Here is a 22,485-nt window from a genome sequence, read left to right on the forward strand (position 1 = left end):
AGTGTATATCTATGGTAACGATAGACTAGCTACCTATCCAGGGGGTGTACTTGTACATCAAGCTGCCTCAGGGTTACAGGGATGTTCTGGCCCAGACAAGGCAACTTATGGCAACACTGACATACAAACTAACACCAACCCTGGGCCTGGGGACGCAGCTTCACACTCAAGTAGATCAATTATGGTAACATAACACTTAGACAGTGGGCTTTTTACGCACCTCTTTTCGCACATTTTGAATTCAAACAGACAATGAATACTAAAAACCATACCTAGCAGGCATAATTTGGCACATTACGATCAGGTAAAGACGTCTTCCCCATACAACCAGTATACAACCTGCCAATGGAGTCATGAAAGACATTGTAATGATGTCACTCTAACCAGTTATAGATGCTGGTTATAGGCCAGTAGACACCATATAGAGTTCTAACTTACAGAGCCTTTACAAAAGTATTCAGACCCCTTGGATTTCTTCACATTATAAACTCAGCAAAAAAAAGAAACGTCTCTCTTTCAGGACCCTGTCTTTCAAAGATAATTCGTAAAAATCCAAGTAACTTCAGATCTTCATTGTAAAGGGTTTAAATACTGTTTCCCATGCTTGTTCAATGAACCATAAACAATTCATGAACATGCACCTGTGGAACGGTCGAAGACACTAACAGCTTACAGACGGTAGGCAATTAAGGTCACAGTTATGAAAACTTAGGGCACTAAAGAGGCCTTTCTACTGACTCTGAAAAACACCAAAAGAAAGATGCCCAGAGTCCCTGCTCATCTGCGTGAACGTGACTTAGGCATACTGCAAGGAGGCACGAGGACTGCAGATGTGGCCAGGGCAATAAATTGCAATGTCTGTACTGTGAGACGCCTAAGACAGTGCTACAGGGAGACAGGACGGACAGCTGATCATCCTCGCAGTGGCAGACCACGTGTAACAACACCTGCACAGGATCGGTACATCCGAAAATCACACCTGTGGGACAGGTACAGGATGGCAACATCAACTGCCCGAGTTACACCAGGAACGCACAATCCCTCCATCAGTGCTCAGACTGTCCTCAATAGGCTGAGAGAGGCTGGACTGAGGGCTTGTAGGCCTGTTGTAAAGCAGGTCCTCACCAGACATCACCGGCAACAACGTCGCCTATGGGCACAAACCCACCGTCGCTGGACCAGACAGGACTGGCAAAAAGTGCTCTTCACTGACGAGTCCTGGTTTTGTCTCACCAGGGGTGATGGTCGGATTCGCGTTTATCGTCGAAGGAATGAGCGTCACACCGAGCCTGTACTCTGGAGCGGTGTCGATTTGGAGGTGGAGGGTCCGTCATGGTCTGGGGCGGTGTGTCACAACATCATCGGACTGAGCTTGATGTCATTGCAGGCAATCTCAACGCTGTGCGTTACAGGGAAGACATCTTCCTCCCTCATGTGGTACCCTTCCTGCAGGCTCATCCTGACATGACCCTCCAGCATTACAATGCCACCAGCCATACTGCTCGTTTTGTGTGTGATTTCCTGCAAGACAGGAATGTCAGTGTTCTGCCATGGCCAGCGAAGAGCCCGGATCTCAATCCCATTGAGCACGTCTGGGACCTGTTGAATCGGAGGGTGAGGTCTAGGGCCATTCCCCCCAGAAATGTCCGGGAACTTGCAGGTGCCTTGGTGGAAGAGTGGGGTAACATCTCACAGCAAGAACTGGTGCAAATCTGGTGCAGTCCACGAGGAGGAGATGCACTGCACTACTTAATGCAGCTGGTGGCCACACCAGATACTGACTGTTACATTTGATTTTGACCCCCCCCGTTGTTCAGGGACACATTATTCCATTTACGTTAGTCACATGTCTGTGGAACTTGTTCAGTTTATGTCTCAGTTGTTGAATCTTGTTATGTTCATACAAATATTTACTCATGTTAAGTTTGCTGAAAATAAATGCAGTTGACAGTGAGAGGACGTTTCTTTTTTGCTGAGTTTGTGTTACAAAGTGGGATTAAAATGTATTTGTTATTTTTTGTCAACAATCTATACAAAATACAATTTTTTAATATATAGTCATTGCATAAGTATTAAGCACATTTTGTTTAGGCAAGCCTAAATCATTTCAGGTGTAGAATTTGGCTAAATAAGTTACTATGAGGCCATTGGAGTTTTTAAAACAGTTACAGCGTTCAATGGCTGTGATGGGAGACGACTGAGGATGGATCAACAACATAAACAACATAGACTCCGCAATAATGATCTAAATGACAGCGTGAAAAGATCTATTCCAAAACATGCATCTTGTATGCAACAAGGCACTAAAGTAATACTGCAAAAAACCAAAGCAAAGGAATACACTTTTTGGCCTAAATGCAAAGCCTTATGTTAGGGGCAATTCCAATACAACACATCACTGTGTAACTGCCTCCTTTTTTTCAAGCATAGTGGTGGCTGCATCGTGGTATGGGTATGCTTGACATCGGCAAATACTGGGGAGTTAAGCTCATGCAAAATCCTAGAGGAAAACCTGCTTCAATCTGCTTTACACCACAGACTGGGAGAGGAATTCACCTTTCAGCAGGACAATAACCTACAACACAAGGCCAATTATACACTGGAGTGGCTTAACAATAATTTAGTTCTGTTAGTTCTGACTTAAATCTGCTTTAAAATCTATGGCAAGACTTGAAAATTGCTGTCTAGCCATGATCCCTAACATCTGGAATAATGGCCAAATACTGCACAGTGCAGGTGTGCAAATCTCCTATAGACTCACCCAAGAAGACTGACAGCTGTAATTGATGCCACAGGTGTTTCTAACATGTATTGACTCAGGGAAGCGACTATATTTGACATATTTAATTTTTATTCATTTTTTAAAGTTTTTTATTAAATATTTCTTCCACTTTGACATTAGTAGTTTGTGTAGATTGTTGACAAAAAAATTACAATTCAAAATGTTTATCCCACTTTAAGAAATCCATGGGTCTGAATACTTTTGCAAGGCACTGACCTGCACTAACTTCTGGTTGAGAAGATTACAATCAAGATTACAATCAAATAAACATGTTTTATACAATCAACCAGACTATGAAGCTCTAAAAGACATCATAATGATATCATTGCAACTCACAAATTGCAAATCACATTATTGTGGGAGTACCTTCTCTAAGAGTATGAATAAGGCTTTTTGAGCTTTGAATCCTAAGTAACCTGCCTACACCTTGTTTGAAGTACGATAGACCAACAGTAGGCGGTGCCTACTTCTCACACAAAACATATTGTTTTTGTGTTTAATAGAATAGAGACTCTGCCTGACCTGCACTAACTTCTCAGAATTCCATGATGCCCCAGCGCAGCCCTGTGATTACAGTGGGGGTCAGGCTGTCGTCATGGATACCACTATAGAGTTGTTTTAAGGTTAGCCGTGCTCATGCGAGCTAAACCAATTAAAGTAGCTGTCTGATTACCCTTGTTAACCTGCCTATTTTAAAGCAGCCGGTAAATGGTAATTGCGTTACTGCCTCAGCTGTGGCTGGCGGTGTGGTTCTGCTGTGTTTTAGTTTTAACAACGAAGAGGATTTGGTCATGGAGGCTAAGTAATTGTTTGTCAGGTATGTGAGGCCTGTGTGGTCCAGGAGTTAGTGTCGTGGACCCCGGCACACATGTATACGAGAGTCGCCATTGGTGTGGGTTTGAATCCAAACCGCTGCCTTTCTGACTCGCACTCTGTCCTACCTTTCCTGGCTCCTCTTCACTATCCTATCCCAATAAAACAACACAAAAAACAGGGAAGAATAAAGGTCTGTGAGGTTTTTAATCATGTCTCGTCTCACACCTTCTCATGCCTGCCCTCACCGCACTTCTCTCCTGCTGTTTCAGCTAGGGACTGGAGAGTTCTCATATTGATCTGAGGTAAAAACCAACAACAAACAAAAAGTAAAAGTTCTGTCCCAAGTTGTAAACAGGATGTACATTCATTGTTATGTCTTGCGATCAGTCCCTATATATCCCAAATGACACCTTATTCCCTATGTAGTGGACTACTTTTGACCAGGACTGACTGGGTTCTGTTCAAACGTAGTACACTATATAGGGAATAGGGTGCTATTTTAGGATGTAACTCTTGTCTGTCTCAGTCACTGACCCTGCCTGGTACACATATCTTAAAATAAAGGTTCACCCATTTTGAATGTTATATTGTTTTTGTGCATCTCTGAGTGATGTTCTATCGATTGCCTGGGTAATTTCATGTTTTCATGTATCTGAGTTATTGGTGTTCAAGCAGGCAGAAATCCGTTTTATGTTAAGTAGCACTGTGGTAAAGTCGCTTTTAGATCGAAAATGTCTATCTCAGGAGGATGTCTTCTCTCGAACGAGCCATTGATCACATGTTTTTATTACCTCGAGAAATGTGTAATTTAACGTAGGGTCTAGCAGTTGCCAGAGATATTATACAAAGGAGTTAGGAATCGGATGGTCTCCGCATGTGTGGTTCCCACCGTGAAGCATGGAGGAAGAGGTGTGATGGTAATTTGCTGATGACACTGTCTGTGATTTATTTAGAATTCAAGGCACACTGAACCAGCATGGCTCCTACACCATTCTGCAGCGATACACCATCTCATCTGGTTTGTGCTTAGTGGGATTATAATTTGTTTTCAACAGGACAATGACCCAACATAGCCCTTACACAGCCTGGAGATATTTGACCAAGAAGGAGAGTGATGGTGCTGCATCAGATGACCTGGCCTCCACAATCACCCAACCTCAACCCAATTGAGATGGTTTGGGATGAGTTGGACCGCAGAGTGAAGGAAAAGCAGCCAACAAGTGCTCAGCATATGTGGGAACTCCTTCAAGACTGTTGGTAAAGCATTCCAGGTATAGCTGGTCAAGGCAATGCCAAGAGTGTCTAAAGCTGTCATCAAGGCAAGGGGGCTACTTTGAAGAATCTAAAATATATTTTGATTTGTTTAACACATTTTTTGGTTACTACATGATTACATATGTGTTATTTCATAGTTGTGATGTCTACACTATTATTCTACAATGTAGAAAATAGTAAAAATAAGAGAAACCCTGGATTGAGATGATGTGTCCACTAAGTATTCACACCCATGAGTCAATACATGTTAGAATCACCTTTTGCATCGATTATAGCTGTGAGTCTTTTTGGGTAAGTCTCTAAGAGCTTTGCACACATGGATTGTACAATATTTGCACATTATTATTTTTAAAATTCTTCACTCTGTCAAGTTGCTTGTAGATCATTGCTAGACAGCCACTTTCATGTCTTGCCATATATTTTCAAACCGATTGAACCTTTTCACACATACCAACAAATGGGTGTGATCGTTCTACAGTGGTCCCTGCAGCGTACGCTCCAATCGGTGTGACTAGAACGCTTATTTAGAAAGTACAGTTTCGATTGACGCGCAACATTCAGCATTTGAGCTAGTCACACAGTTTTTTCACAGAAACATTTTGCAGAAACACAGTCCTTACAAAGTTACAGTTGAAGTCGGAAGTTTACATACACCTTAGCCAAATACATTTAAACTAAGTTTTTCACAATTCATGACATTTAATCCTAGTAAAAATTCCCTGTCTTAGGTCAGACAGGATCACCACTTTATTTTAAGAATGTGAAATGTCAGACTAATAGTAGAGAGATTTATTTCAGCTTTTATTTCTTTCATCACATTCCCAGTGGGTCAGAAGTTTACATACACTCAATTAGTAGTTGGTAGCATTGCCTGTAAACAATTGTTGGAAAAATTACATGTCATGCATAAAGTAGATGCCGTAACCGACTTGCCAAAACTATAGTTTGTTAACAAGAAATTTGTGGAGTGGTTGAAAAAACTAGTTTTAATGACTCCAACCTAAGTCTATGTAATCTTCCGACTTGAACTGTATGTCCTGAATGTGACCAGTTCAGTAGCGACAGCATACACAATCATCCAAACCGGGAAAATGACAAAGCACAAGCGGAAACGGCAATATGAATTAGCCAATAGCAATTACTGTTTAATTTATCACATCACGGGTGAGCTCACCATTGATCTAAATAATTCAGTAAAAAAAAAATGAAATCGAAAGTAATCCGACGTGGGGTAGTTTGTGCGCACCGCCATGTTTGTTTTTTCTCATCAACCATAGATGATAATAAGAGGAGACAAGATGAGTTTGGTCCGTTTGCAGTATGCATGTTGACGGGTTTGTGTCGTCTATGATCATCCACTTCCAGAAGTTTACCCTTCACCTCATTATTACATCTTAGGTCTGACAGACGTTTACATGATACCCAGAATGCATTGTATAATGTCAACAAACATTGCGCCACACATAGGTGGCAAATAGCTTAGCACAAGCTCATTATAATTGTAGAATCTTCCAGAAAGTATTTTACACACATCACAGGTGTCCTTTACAATCTATGCAATAATCGGAGTGCATTATTTGTCACCAAATACTTGAAAACGTGAATAAAACTGTAAATACATTATGCTCCATACATATGCTACAATGGAAACACAATATACAGAAAATAAGGCACTTACTTTGATAGGAATGCACACATGTCCAAAGTTATTATTTGTAAGGAAAACAACAAGGCAGGCAATGCAAGCGCCAGCCAGAAAATTTGCAAAACTGCGCAAATATTTGCGTACTTGATCTGCAGAAACATTGTTAAAGTGCATGGGCTGTCCTCGAAGAGAGAAGTTTGTCCGGCTCAGTAAAGCCTCAAACATAAATGTCCGCAACACTGAAATGAGCTACTTCCATGTGAATTAAAGTGGTAGGCGGGAACACACCTCAATTCAAACTGCTGTTCGAAAATAAAACTTGTTCGAAAATAATTTGAAATTGAAACATAGCCTATAGATAATTAGTATTAACTGTCCTGTTGTGTAACAATCACATTTTGGAAGAGTGAGTGCATTCTGACATTACGTGCATAAAACAACTAACGCTTTGGAACTTACATAATGGGTTAAGTAAAAACTGTAACTAGGCCACTCGGGAACATAAAATGTTGTTTTGGTAAGCAACTCCTGTGTATTTTTGGACTTGGGTTTTAGGTTATTGTTCTGCTGAAAGATGCATTTGTCTCCCAGTGTCTGGTGGAATGCAGACTGAATCAGGTTTTCCTCAAGGATTCAGCCTGTGCTTAGCTCTATTGTTTATTTTTATCCTAAATAAAACTCCCTAGACCTTGCCGATGACAAGCATACCCATAACAGGATGCATCCACCACCATGCTTGGAAAATTGACAGTGGTACTCAGTGATGTTGTGTTGGATTTGCCCCAAACGTAACGCTTTGTATTTAGGACTTAAAGTTCATTTCTTTGCCACATTTTTTGCAGTTTTACTTTAGTGCCTAATTGCAAACAGGATGTATGTTTTGGGAAATTGTATTATGTATAGGCTTACTTCTTTTCACTCTGACATTTAGCTTAGTATTGTGAAGTAACCACAATGTTGTTGATCCATCCACAGTTTTCTCCTATCGCGGCCATTAAACTCTGCAACTGTTTTAAAGATTCCGGTAACTTTGCAACCTTATTCATGATCTGCAGTCTGCCTGTCTCGATGCACTAACCAGAGGTGCAGATGTTTTCTGTTGTCTTTAACACTGTATTATCTCTCAATGCTTTTTGTCATAATGTACTTTTTCACATTGTCATTTTTCTGAGGCTCGGGTGTTTTTCCCCCCCATTTTGTGGTGGAAGTAGATCAGGTTTGAATGGAATGTTTTCTAGGTGCGTAGTTTGTAGTGAGCATGGAAATTGTGTGTCTGTCTGCTTGCACTCGTGTGCGTGCTTGTGTATTTGCTTGCTTGAATGTGTGTGTTCGGCACTGCAGGTCATGGTGAAATGGGTCTGTATCAGGCTGGGGCTATAGAAGGCTCCAGGGGGGAAGTGAAAACCCAGAGCTCTAATGACCTGGCTGAGCAGTAGTCCTAGGTGGGTAGTAAATATCAGCCCCTTACAGAGTATCACCTCACCTCCCAATACGTGTGTGTGCGTGCGTCTCTCTCTTTATACACTGTGTGTGCACTTTCTTGGGCAGTGTTGCACTCAGATTTGTCTCATATCAGATCAGCTGCAGGAGGCTTGCATATGATACCAACAGCTAATGATGTGCAATGAAACTAACATGAAAAACTTCCATCAGCAACCGTAATCCAGACTCCATCTGATTTATAACCCTGCATGTGCACACTGCTAGAGAGGGGAGCTTAGCACACCTTGCACAATGTATAATCTTATCTAACTTTTAAAGATAATTGAACCAGTCAGTCTGAATCGTTACAATAGTCTACTTCTCAATGAGGTAAATCAAACTTTATTGTGCTTTCTCTATAGAAGTGCACAGCATTTATCCTGCAGTTTAGCTAGACTCAGCTCAGTACAGTCAGCCAAATGTATGGTGCAAAAATGTGCAACACACTTGCATGAAATACAATTCCCCTATTCTACCGTTCCTGTGAGGTGATACTTTTCTTCCGAAATACTGCCCTCAAATATTTCACCTTTGCAATTCAAACACCTCTGGGATGCGGGCAGTATCGGATGGAGTATCCATCCGATACATTAGAAGCGATAGGGATGTGTGTGCGCGTGTCTGTGCATGTGTGTGTGTGTTTGCATGGGTGGGTGTGTGTATGTTTGTATGGTGTGAGTGTGCGTGTGTGTGTGTGTACATGATGAGCGAGGATGTGGGGGCCAGTGGCCTGTTCTATGTGATACTTAAGGGGGATAATGATGATGGATTATCTGGCTGGCTCGGAACACGTTGACTTGGAACGGCCATTTGATAATGTGTTTTTGTCCAACAGTACTCCCTGCTGTGTTTTGGGCAGTAATATTGTATTGTTTAGCGCTGCTGTGGTTGCCTGACAGGCAAGGCAAGCGCTTCATTGAATTATGGTCCTCTTGGTTGACTTTTGTAACTTGATTTGTTGTAGCGAAACATTTGTTCAGCATTAGAGTTCAAATGAGCTCGAGTCAGCTTTCTTTCACTACCTGTCTTTGTTCTTGGAACATCAAAGCCCATAACAGTTTGATGACCAGTAGTTATGTATGGGGAATGTAGTCTGTAGGTTTTGATGTATGCTGTAGGTTAAGCTATAGAGAGATGTTCACTCGGTCCAGGACCTCATTCTGCCTCCCTCTAGCAGGTAGGATAGCCTGTGTCCAGGGGTAGCCTATTTCTCAATAGTCTAAAGTCTCTTTCTAGTTTAGCCTCATCCCTGACCAGGTGAAAGCCAGTCTTATGATGAGCCTTCTCCTGTGTGATCTTGCTTTAAAAGGCTGCGTCATGAGACACATCAAGAGCATTATCCCAGACACCCTGGACCCACTCCAGTTTCACATACCGCCCCAACAGATTCACAGATGAAGCAATCTCAATTTAACTTCACACTTCCCTCTCCCAACTGGACAATAAATGAAATAACTATGTGAGAATGCTGTTCATAGACTACAGCTCAGCGTTCAACACCATAGTCCCCTCCCAAGCTCATCACAAGCAAGGGACCCTGGGACTGAACATCTGCCTCTGCAACTGGATCCTGGACTTCCTGATGTGCCGGCCCCAGGTGGTCAGGGTAGGCAACAACACCTCTGCCACGTTGACCTTCAACATGGGGGGGCACCTCAAGGATGTGTGCTTAGTCCCCTCCTGTACTCCTTGTTCACCCACGACTCCATCATCAAGTTTGCTGACAACACAACGGTGGTAGGCCTGATCACTGACCGCGATGAGACAACCAATAGGGAGGAGGTCAGAGACCTGGAAGTGTGGTGCCAGAACAACAACCTCTCCCTCAACATCAGCAAGACAAAGGAGCTGATCGTGGACTACAGGAAACAGAGGGCCAAGAACGCCCCCGTCCACATCAACGGGGCAGTAGTGAAGCGGGTCGAGAGCTTCAAGTTCCTTGGTGTCCACAAAGACTTAACATGATCACACACCCGCACAGTCGTGAAGAGGACACGACAGCGCCTCTTGCCCCTCAAGAAGCTGAAAAAAATTGTTGACTGGCTGTATCACCTCTTGGTATTGCAAAGGCACCACTCCCAACCGCAAAGCGCTAGGGAGGGTGGTGTGGACATCACAGTACATCACGGGGTCCGAGCTCCAAGAACCACTATATCAGGCGGTATCAGATGAAGGCCTGAAAAATTGCCAAAGACTTCAGCCATCCAAGCCATAGACTGTTCACTCGGCTACCGCCCGGCAAACAGTACTGGAGCATCGACACTCAGACCAACAGGCTCCTGGACAGCTTCTACCCCCAAGCCATAAAACTGCTAAATAGTTCATTAAATGGTTACCAGGACTATCTGCATTGTCCTTATGTTGCACTGACTCACATACTATACTATATACACTGAGTGTACAAAACATGGTGTGGGGTTGCTTTGCTGATGACACTTTTGGTGATTTATCTAGAATTCAAGGCACACTTAACCAGCATGGCTACCACAGCATTCTGGAGCGATACGCCAAAGCAGACAACAAGTGTTCAGCATATGTGGGAACACATACATACATACATACATACATACATACATACATACATGCATGCATGCATGCATGCATGCACACACACACACACACACACACACACACACACACGCACTACCATTCAAAAGTTTGGGGTCACTTACAAATGTCCTTGTTTTTGAAAGAAAAGCACGTTTTTTTTTTTGTTGTCCATTTTAAAATGACGACATGATTGATCAGAAATACAATGTAGACATTGTTAATGTTGTAAATTACTATTGTAGCTGGAAACAGCTGATATTTAATGGAATGTCTACATTGGCGTACAGAGGCCCATTATCAGCAACCATCACTGTTCCAATGGCACGTTGTGTTAGTTAATCCAAGTTTATCATTTTAAAAAGGCTAATTGATCATTAGAAAACCATATTTGCAATTATGTTAGCACAGCTGAAACTGTTGTTCTGATTAAAGAAGCAATAAAACTGGCCTTCTTCAGACTAGTTGAGTATCTGGAGCATCAGCATTTGTGGGTTCGATCACAGGCTCAACATGGCCAGAAACAAAGACCTTCCTTCTAAAACTCGTCAGTCTATTCTTGTTCTGAGAAATGAAGGCTATTCAATGCAAGTAATTGCCAAGAAACTGAAGATCTCGTACAGCACTGTGTACTACTCCCTTCACAGAACAGTGCAAACTGGCTCTAACCAGAATAGAAAGAGTGGGAGGCCCCGGTGCACAAAACACCAGTCTCAACGTCAAATATCTATTTTCTACATTGGAGAATTAATAGTGAAGACATCAAAATTATGAAATAACATATATGGAATCATATAGTAACCAAAAAAGTGTCAAACAAATCAAAATGTATTTTACATTCTTCAAAGTGGCCCCCCTTTGCCTTGATGACAGCTTTGGACACTTGGTATTCTCTCAACCAGCTTCACCTGGAATGCTTTTCCAACAGTCTTGAAGGAGTTCCCACATATGCTGAGCACTTGTTGGCTGCTATTCCTTCGCTCTGCGGTCCAACTCATTCCAAGCCATCTCAATTGGGTTGAGGTCGGGTGATTGTGGAGGCCAGGTCATCTGATGGCCAGGTCATCACTCTCCAGCTTGTTCAAATAGCCCTTACACAGCCTGGAGGTGTGTTGGGTAATTGTCCTGTTGAAAACAAATGATAGTCCTAAGTGCAAACCAGATGGGATGGCGTATCGCTGCAGAATGCTGTGGTAGTCATGCTGGTTAAGTGTGCCTTGAATTCTAAATAAATCACAGACAGTCACCAGCAAAGCACCATCACACCACCTCCTCCATGCTTCATGGTGGGAAGCAGAGATCATCCAATCACCTACTCTGCGTCTCACAAAGACACGGCGGTTGGAAGCAAAAGTCTCAAATTTGTACTCATCAGACCAAAGGACAGATTTTCACTGATTTAATGTCCATTGCTCATGTTTCTTGGTCCAAGCAAGTCTTCTTCTTATTGGTGTCCTTTAGTAGTGGTTTCTTTGCAGCAATTTGACCATGAAGGCCAGATTCACACAGTCTCCTCTGAACAGTTGATGTTGAAATGCATGTTACTTGAACTCTTAAATGCTCCTTTATTTGGGCTGCACTTTCTGAGGCTGGTAAATCTAATGAACTTATCCTCTGCAGAGCTAACTCTGGGTCTTCCTTTCCTGTGGCTGTAACAAAGACGCTGTGAGTTGAAGCAGGTGAAACGTTTAATAAAACAACAAACAAGGAACGAGACAACATAACAGTATTGTCTATGCATAAACACATGAACAATACTGAATGGGGAAAGAATATAGGGGAGGTAATAAGTGAGGTAATGGAGTCCAGGTGTGCCTAATGATGATGTGCAGGTGCGCATAATGATTGATGCCAGGTGTGCGTAATGATGGATCCCAGGATCGGTGGTTAGTATACCGGAGGAGCGGGAGTAGACGTGACAGTGGTGGTCCTCATGAGAGCCAGTTTCATCATTGCGCTTTATGGTTTTTGCGACTGCACTTGAAACTTTAAAAGTTCTTGAAATTTTTCGCGTTGACTGACCTTCATGTCTTAAAGTTATGATGGGCTGTTGTTTCTCTTTGCTTATTTGAGCTGTTCTTGCCATAATATGGACTTTGTCTTTTACCAAATAGAGCTATCTTCTGTATACCAACCCTACCTGGTCACAACACAACTGATTGGCTCAAACACATTAAGAAGGAAAGAAATTCCAGAAATTAACTTTTAACAAGGCACACCTGTTAATTGAAATGCATTCCAGGTGACTACCTCATGAAGCTGGTTGAGCGAATGCCAAGAGTGTGCAAAGCTGTCATCAAGGCAAAGGGTGGCTACTTTAAAAAATGTCAAATTTAAATATATTTTGATTTGTTTAATACTTTTTTGATTACTACATGATTCCATATGTGTTATTCCATCATTTTTATGTCTTCACTATTATTCTACAATGTAGAAAATAGAGAAAACCCATGAATGCTTAGCTGTGTCCAAACTTTTGACTGTGTGTGTGTATCTCACACAAAACCAACACACATCCACATACACTACATGTGCTAACACATACGACACAACACATACACACACACTTTTATAGTCATTATATGCTGCTGCTATTCTGTTTGTTTTTATTTTGCCTAGTCACTTTACCCTGCCTTCATGTACATATCTTCCTCAAGTACCTTGTACCCCTGCACATTGGTCTGGTACTGGTACTCCCTGTCTGTAGCTTCATTCTTGTGCATGTTATTCCTCTTGTGTTCATATTTTGCTTTGTATTATAATTTTTTTTACTCTGCATTGTTTGGAAAGGGCTCTTAAGAAAGCATTTCATGGTCAAGTCTACATCCGTTGCATGTGACAAATACAATTTGACCTGTCAAGTCTTTTCCAATCAGTGCAAATTACGGTAAAGAGACAAGGAGAGGAAGAAGCTGTAGACTATTGAGATTGAGCCCAGTTCTAAGAGGACTGACGGGAAAGCTAAGGGAAGGAGACAAGGAGAGTAAGCCACTGTGGACTTATGAGATGCTGCCCTTAGCAGAACTGACGGGCAGACCCAAGCAAGACCCACCTGGCTGGAACACTTGTTGTGGACACTAGGAAGCACTTATCTCTGTGTGGCTGCAACCTGCATGGTCTGGGTAACTAGGGCTCTACAGGTGAAATGGCCTTGTCCGTTATGTGGATATGAGGCGGACACTGCAAGTGGAATGTGGTGATAGCCTCGCCATGTGACTGAAGTCGCGCAAATCACCCTGCCACCCACACAGCCACACACACACACACACACCAGCCTTTAGTCCCTTTCTATCCGAGCCAGACCTCCAGGCTTACATTGGTCCCTGAGCCACAGACAGACAAACACACACTCTGCTCCCTTCAGTTCCCTCCATCCTCAACATGCTGCATAGCTGGGGGGGTGTCATAAGCTCTTTATTACAGAGTTGGATCACTCCGCAGGGGGCAGAGCGATTGCAGACAGACGCACTCTTTGGTTGAGTCATGGAGGAGAGGGGCCGATCCAGACAGAAGCAATACCAGGACCCAATTATGATGAAACAAAGCAATATGGACTGTGTAAGAGCAGCACCTTTCAGGTTGCAGAGGAAGCGCTGTGTAGAGTTATTGTTCACCAAAAGGATCAAGCAAGTTTTGTAACAGTTGCTTGTTCATGCTCATAAAGCGTTATACCTGTCCACTTGAAGAGTGGCGTCTTAATTCAGTATTCTGTTGTTATAGTAAGGCTACTCATTTTAACACCACGGCGTAATGGACTGTGTTAGTTTGCAGTATAAATGTTGTTTCAGTGCCTCTGCACACAGTCCGGCATGTGCACTGTAGCAGATGATGCAGGTGTAATTCAATAGCATACAGACAATTGAACGCAGCAAATCTGCGCTGTGTTTACAATGTGCAATACCACGAACATGTGTATGGAAGGGGAGACACAAATGAGAAGGTCATGTAAATCGTTCACTGCGATACAGTTCATTGCACGGTATATTCAAGAAGGATGAGTTTTGCAGAGTGATCGTCCCAATGGCCATGTGTCTGTATTGCAGGTGAAGCAGGTAAGGTATCACTGCCGAAGAGACTTAGAAAGCCAACAGAACCACTTTCTTGTGAATGTTTGGGTCGGGGCCAACAAAAGCACGTTTCTTTTTAGGAGGATCAACAAAGAAATCTATAATATTTTGAATAGGGAAAAGCTGTGTGTTTTTGAGTCTGTTTTAGAGTGTGGGTGACTGAGGTCAGCTGGTGTCACAGTCAACAAAAATAGAGCACTTTTGAAACTGTGTAAATTCACATGAACAAGCTTTTAAGGGAATGGCATAAATTAGTAACTCAGTTGAATCCCTCCATAACTCAAAAGCCTTTTAATGAAAAATACTTTGTTGGAATTTTCATTTGATATTACGGCAGATAAGAAACAAATATGATATACCACAAACTGTATGCCAGTCTGTACCATGGGTGGTAGGTACAGTGGGGGAAAAAAGTATTTAGTCAGCCACCAATTGTGCAAGTTCTCCCACTTAAAAAGATGAGAGAGGCCTGTAATTTTCATCATAGGTACACGTCAACAATGACAGACAAAATGAGAAAAGAAATCCAGAAAATCACATTGTAGGATTTTAAATGAATTTATTTGCAAATTATGGTGGAAAATAAGTATTTGGTCAATAACAAAAGTTTATCTCAATACTTTGTTATATACCCTTTGTTGGCAATGACACAGGTCAAACGTTTTCTGTAAGTCTTCACAAGGTTTTCACACACTGTTGCTGGTATTTTGGCCCATTCCTCCTTCCAGATCTCCTCTAGAGCAGTGATGTTTTGGGGCTGTCGCTGGGCAACACAGACTTTCAACTCCCTCCAAAGATTTTCTATGGGGTTGAGATCTGGAGACTGGCTAGGCCACTCCAGGACCTTGAAATGCTTCTTACGAAGCCACTCCTTCATTGCCCGGGCGGTGTGTTTGGGATCATTGTCATGCTGGAAGACCCAGCCACATTTCATCTTCAATGCCCTTGCTGATGGAAGGGGGTTTTCACTCAAAATCTCACAATACATGGCCCCATTCATTCTTTCCTTTACACGGATCAGTCGTCCTGGTCCTTTTGCAGAAAAACAGCCCCAAAGCATGATGTTTCCACCCCCATGCTTCACAGTAGGTATGGTGTTCTTTGGATGCAACTCAGCATTCTTTGTCCTCCAAACACGACGAGTTGAGATTTTACCAAAAAGTTATATTTTGGTTTCATCTGACCATATGACATTCTCCCAATCCTCTTCTGGATCATCCAAATGCTCTCTAGCAAACTTCAGACGGGCCTGGACATGTACTGGCTTAAGCAGGGGGACACGTCTGGCACTGCAGGATTTGAGTCCCTGGTGGCATAGTGTGTTACTGATGGTAGGCTTTGTTACTTTGGTCCCAGCTCTCTGCAGGTCATTCACTAGGTCCCCCCGTGTGGTTCTGGGATTTTTGCTCACCGTTCTTGTGATAATTTTGACCCCACGGGTGAGATCTTGCGTGGAGCCCCAGACCGAGGGAGATTATCAGTGGTCTTGTATGTCTTCCATTTCCTAATAATTGCTCCCACAGTTGATTTCTTCAAACCAAGCTGCTTACCTATTGCAGATTCAGTCTTCCCAGCCTGGTGCAGGTCTACAATTTTGTTTCTGGTGTCCTTTGACAGCTCTTTGGTCTTGGCCATAGTGGAGTTTGGAGTGTGACTGTTTGAGGTTGTGGACAGGTGTCTTTTATACTGATAACAAGTTCAAACAAGTACCATTAATACAGGTAACAAGTGGAGGACAGAGGAGCCTCTTAAAGAAGAAGTTACAGGTCTGTGAGAGCCAGAAATCTTGCTTGTTTGTAGGTGACCAAATACTTATTTTCCACCATAATTTGCAAATAAATTCATTAAAAATCCTACAATGTGATTTTCTGGATTTTTTTTCTAATTTTGTCTGTCATAGTTGACGTGTACCTATGACGAAAATTACAGGCCTCTCATCTTTTTAAGTGGGAGAACTTGCACAATTGGTGGCTGACTAAATACTTTTTTCCCCCACTGTAGGTAGGGGTTGGACTCGGAAGAAAAATAATTTGGGTCTGGAATCAACCTGCTCTTGTTCCCTCCTGAAACTCAAGTGGAATGTTCTGGATTCTATATTCCAATGGGCAAAAAAATGGGTTCAAATACAATTTGAAAGTGTTCAGATACTTTGTGTGTTTGCTTTAGCCTGCTTGGAGTTCGCCGATAGGCTGGTTTGGCACTTTTGGGATGTTTCTATTACAGTAGAAGTAGAACAGATTATTTTGAATAGTACTTGAAGCCCGGTCTGGGGGGGTGGGGGAGGGCCCACCCAGAGTCTCTGGAGTCTGTTGGAATCTGTGTTTGTGTCCTTGTTTGTCCCTGTGTTCAGCAATTCCGACAGACGGCACGCCCTCCGCTCTCCGGTCCGACCACAACGGGCCCGTTTGTTTTCTGCAGAGGGATGGGAATTCACTCAGGCGACGTTGGCATCGATGCCTAATATGGGTGCCAAGGCCAGTGTCTGATCAGCAGAAGGAACACCAAACCACAGCAACAACCCCCGTCCTCCCTCCCTCCTCTGTCTGTCAGGAACCCCCCCCCCCCACCCATCCTATGACACTTCCTAGTGTCAGGAAGAACCACCATGGATGGTAATACCGCAGGAAGCACACAGGGACAGTGACACCCCTTTCTCTGTCTGAAGCCCAAGACAACAAGGCAAGGCAACATGTCTTGGCAGTCCCTTTATAAAGAACATTTTCACTCATAGCTTTAGGTAGAACGTATGCAGATATTTTGGGGTAAGAAAGACAATCACCTCAGCTGCCTCCTCAACGTACTGCTGTGTGTGTGTGTGTGCATGTGTGTATGCATTCCGCCCATGCACATCATGAGCACACATGCACAGTTGGTGAGTAAACCTCTGTGCTCTTATCGTTATAAAACTAAGGCTTTTGCTCTTTGATTATTGATGTGCGGTGCCCTTAAGCCTCCACTTTCTCCATAACTAACCCCCGTGGCAGCTGAAACTCTACCCAGCCCAGGCTTGACTATCTGGGGTCATTTACTGCCCCCCCCCCCCCCACCCGTCTGGGGAGGCTGCCCTCCCTCTGTGCAGTAATGGGGGTCAATGCCTTTCCTTTAAAATAATCTGCTGGGGTCTCACCCCCCCCTCCCCCATCTCCCTTCCTCCTGTCCCTGATCTGGCTGGCTGGTAATTTAGAATAATAATAGAATTACCTCAGTTTGAGAGACTAGACAGAGCATCCCTACCCAGCATCTGCCCTAATAGAGTTATGACTGACTGATAGAGACGGATGCCTAGGAAACCCACCACACATGGGGCCCGCTAGTAGAGGAAGACCTCGTCCAGATAACGATCTCTCCAGCGACCTTCTGGTGTGTTCTCTGTCCCTAGGTCGCTCGTACCGCAAGTGTAGCGTAACCGAGATACTCGTATTCCCTTTGATACGTGAAACTGTTGCAGGTGAGTGATTTTTTTACTCGGAAAGATGCAGCGTTAAACCGATCAGCGTAGGTGTAAAGGCACTGCTCAAAGTGAATAGTACCCATGCTTTAGATGTAAAAAGAGAGAGGGGAAAGAAAGAGGAGAGGAGAAAAGAAAAGAACGAGAGAGCTTTTCATTGCATTCAGGCTCGATCATTTAGACAATTTTTTTTTGGGGGGGGGGCTGTAGATTTTCTTTTCTACTTATTGAAAGATGCGGCAGACAAAGGCCATGTTGTGTGTCTCACAGACAGACAGAGGCGGGACTGTGACAGTGGCATGTCCTGGGGTGTGTTACATTCTGTCTGCCCTGAGAGAGGGAGAGCGGCAGAAAGGGAGCGAGAGAGAGGGGGGAGAAGGAGAGAGGGGGGGAAAAAAGAGAGTTTAAGGGAGAGTGAGAGAAGGGAGAGGAGTCCAGACACCATTGTGTGGCGCTCCCATTCTTGGAGAAAGGTTGCCGCGCCAGTCGGTCACACAGACAGGGGTTGTCATGACTGGCCAGGTCCACGCACGCACACACACACTGTCTGGAGGCATTGGCCAGGTCTGCTGAACCCTCTGGCTCCTTTTGTTGCTGTCCCCAACGCCACCTGTGTTACGTCTACCTTGTAGCAGCTAGTACTGTCTAGACTGCTGCTGTCACACAGGCTCTGTGTGTGTGTGTGTCTGACATGCATTTACAGACATATACACACACATTACGTATTGGCCTTCGCTGTCATTACAGGATGCAGTCATACATATGTGTGGATACATGGCTGATGTATACGTCTCGCCATCATGTCTCCTGAGAATTATACAGGCATTCAAACCAACGTCGTGCGTAATATTTCCTCCCACCAGGCTTTATGTACCCACGTACTGCGTACAGCCACTCAAACCAACAGCATTGGGCTAAATGTAAACTTCACCTATTGCAGACCGACAGTTCCACATTCTTTACCCACGATGCTCGAGTAACAGGAACAACACGGGCCCTCTGTCCCTCTGTTCCCCTCGACCCTGTCTTCACCAGCCAGACAGCCCCAGACCCAGACAGCCTGCTGACATCTATCTCACTACGCCGTGTGTGTGTGTGTGTGTGTGTGTGTGTGTGTGTGTGTGTGTGTGTGTGTGTGTGTGTGTGTGTGTGTGTGTGTGTGTGTGTGTGTGTGTGTGTGTGTGTGTGTGTCTGGCCAGATCCCATTTGGCCAGAGCATGCAGACTAATCACATTAACTGCTAGACTTCTTCTCATGGCAGTAGAGTAGACAACTTTCACCAATAGGTATTTTTATCCAATTAGATTTCCAGGTCTGTATGTCTGAGTGGGAAGTCTGGTTTTGTGAGTGTGTGTGTTACTGGGTGCACGGCATTGTGTGTGTGCATGAATCGATGGATGAATTGAACATGTACATGTGTGCGTGCGTGTTGTTTATATCGATTTAGTAATTTATTAGGATCCCCATTAGCTACTGCTAAAGCTGCAGCTACTCTTCCTGGGGTCCACACAAAACATGACATAATAGTTAACATTAATAGACAAGTACATCACAGGGATCGAACTACATGCGTTTTGTAATTGAGGTCTGCAATAGCTCCTGTGTTCCCAGGGGCCTCTCTGTCTGATGGCCAACCCTGGAGGGAGTGTGTTACTGTGGCATGTGCTCCAAGATGTGTGTCTAACTGTACTAGGTTGTGTCCCAAATGGCTCCAGTCAAAAGCATTGCATTATATAGGGAATAGGATGCCGTTTGGTACACAACCCTACACTGTGGCCCCCGACCGATGGAGGCTCCTGCCGCACCCCCGATGTGTTTCAGTTGTTCTGGCGCTGAAGCCTCTGAGGGCCCCAACCAGCCGGACCCAGTCTACTACACCGTGTGTGAGTTATGGACTGCCTACCCCAGCCATCCACTCCACTCAGCAGCCAAAACTCACACATCAGCCTTGCGTAATGGAGTGGCGTCACTAGTCATGACGTGAGGAGAGATTCATCACACAGATGAATGATGGCACCAGATGGGGCCTTTTATCTCAGGTGGGCTTATGTTGGCCACTGTTACTCACGGGGCTCACTGGGCTATCACTGCCTCTCAACCCCACTCACACATAACATTTCGCTTTGGACTCCGGCTGCATTCCAAATGGCGTACAGCACCATATAGGGAATAGGGGTGCCATTTGGGACGTACCCTCAATCTGCCATTTTGAAAGGGGAGACTGGGACCGAAGGAATGAGAGAGGAAAAGAGTTAAGTGCTCCTCAGAAGTTTGCTGTTAGATTTGACATGGTTCATAAGTCGTGTATGAAAGCAGCGTTTTATCGATGCATGTGTAGGTACTAGTACATAGTAGGCTACCTAGGTTAATTCATCCAGGCCTTGTGCTCTGTGAAAACTGTCGTGCGAAATGTCTGTAATATGTCATTCGATTTAATATGGTGCGTAAGTAAGAACGTCAATGTACATACAGAACAAGTTCATGGGATAAACACAGGCCTTGTTGGAATATTAGTGTGCGTAGCGTCTCTGCTGTTTTAAAATGTGAATCAGGTCTTGGCTCAGCGTTGGTTACTGAGCTACCTCGACGAGAATGTTTTACCGCTGAGGAATCCCCAATGCTTGGCCCTCTACTGCTCCACCATGAAATATTATTCCCTCCACTGCTGTGGGGAAATAGCAGGGATGATCCCAAGGCTTGTTTGTGGAGGTTACAGGTCTTTACAGGAGGTTTGGTTTGGAACAGTCCGGATTTTCACATATTTTATACAAAACTGGAGCTACCCCAAAGATCAGACCTTGGTCTGAAATATGAGAGGTACGTCAGACCATCACAATTGAATCTCACTTTTCAGATGGAGCTGTGTTGTTGGTGGGCTGAAGTTCTTTTTCTGAGATGTTTTCAGTATTACGGATTTACATGATCTTCCTGGTTATATTCCCCCTAATCAGTGAGATATTTAGTCAAATATTGCATGTTACTTTGGCTGTCATCAGCCTCCACTTAATAAGAACGTTCCTGGAAAGGTCTCCCATGACTATGAAAGTTATGTAGAATGTAAGCCATTAAAAAGACATCAGTTTTACCTTATGTGTGTGTAAATCACCTTCAGGATGATTGGTAGATTTCAGAGTATCTTGGTGTTGAAGTATTGGGTCACCTGTCAATCAATGGTTCGTTTTCTTTGTGAAGCCTTGCGTGGATTTCTCAATTCATGGATGAATAGATGGATGGACAGAGGGCGGTGAGGGAGGAAGGGAAGGAGGGAGACCTGTGAGGGCTGGAGTCTGGGGCCCTCTCCCTTCCACTGATACTGCTGATGACATGGCATGTTGCCAGCTCCCCAGCCCAGCTCCAGCCTCAGGACCAGATGTTTGCTGTCAGCCCGTTCAGGCGGCTCGTAGTCGTAGCCCCCCTGTAAAATTGAGTTACTGTAAATCTACCAGGGGTGTTTCGCTGCCTCCTCCACATCCCCTCGAGACCTGTTGGGAAACCGCTCTCCTTTTTAGAGGGAGGCCCCTGTTTCTACACAGGGGGTTATACAGGAGTCACTCAGCAGCACCCTATGGTACCAATAGGGTCTGTCAAAGTGTTTAAGAGGTCAAATCCTTGATTTCTCCTGTCCTTGATTCCTCACCTCCCTCTCAAGGCGCATTGGAGGAAAGGCTTAAACAGAGCTATAGCCTCCACTCTAAGCATTATGGTTATACAGGAAGTCAGTCAGTCAGTCAGTCAGCACCCTGTTTCATATCTATACCCATATAAAATCTACCATACTCTCTGAGCAGAACAGGAAGTGGCTGGTTCTACTAGCTACTTCAGGGTCATATTTAGTAGGGCACAAGGAAGAACAAAACAAGCATTTCTTATGGAACAGCTTAAGGTAATACCTTCCTGTTTCAAAAAATGTTGTCTACTGGACATGACCCAGTCGTCTTCCAGATGCAGGTCTGGATTTGCGCAGTTGTGAACTGTCACCACGGGAGGAACAATCATGTTTTGGAAGAGTTTAGTTTGTCTTTCCTCAAATGAACTCTTACCACTTTGATCATCATGTATGAAGCACACAGCCCTTCCTCAGGCTAACACCATCTTATTGTGGTTTCAGCTCCCAGCCTCCCACCGTTTTTCACCAGACTTGATCTTGATCAGATTAGATCTCGTCAGCCCTGGAAAAATATCCAATTGATCCCAGCTTTGAGCAGGTTGTTCTGGGGCTGTATGACGTATAGGTCACACCACCACAGTCCGTAGAGTCAGACAATAGAAATATAATGAATAGAAAAGGAGTCCCCATTCAAGTCAATGATGGCATAATGGGTGGACTGGTGGACATTGCGATTGTACCCATAGGAGCAAAGCAGGAAGTAAAATCAGGAAGGGTACACATCAGTCTGTGCTGTGATTTGTTGAATCAACTCAA

General features: G+C 43.9%; 1 protein-coding gene across 4 annotated transcripts in view; it reads left to right on the forward strand.

The window, feature by feature from the left end:
• LOC100380425 (ADP-ribosylation factor-like 15) overlaps nt 1–22,485 on the forward strand; it is a 63,791-nt gene that overhangs the window by 35,555 nt on the left and 5,751 nt on the right.

This window comes from Salmo salar, chromosome ssa01, assembly GCF_905237065.1.
Source record: "Salmo salar chromosome ssa01, Ssal_v3.1, whole genome shotgun sequence".
NCBI classification, from domain to species: domain Eukaryota; kingdom Metazoa; phylum Chordata; class Actinopteri; order Salmoniformes; family Salmonidae; genus Salmo; species Salmo salar.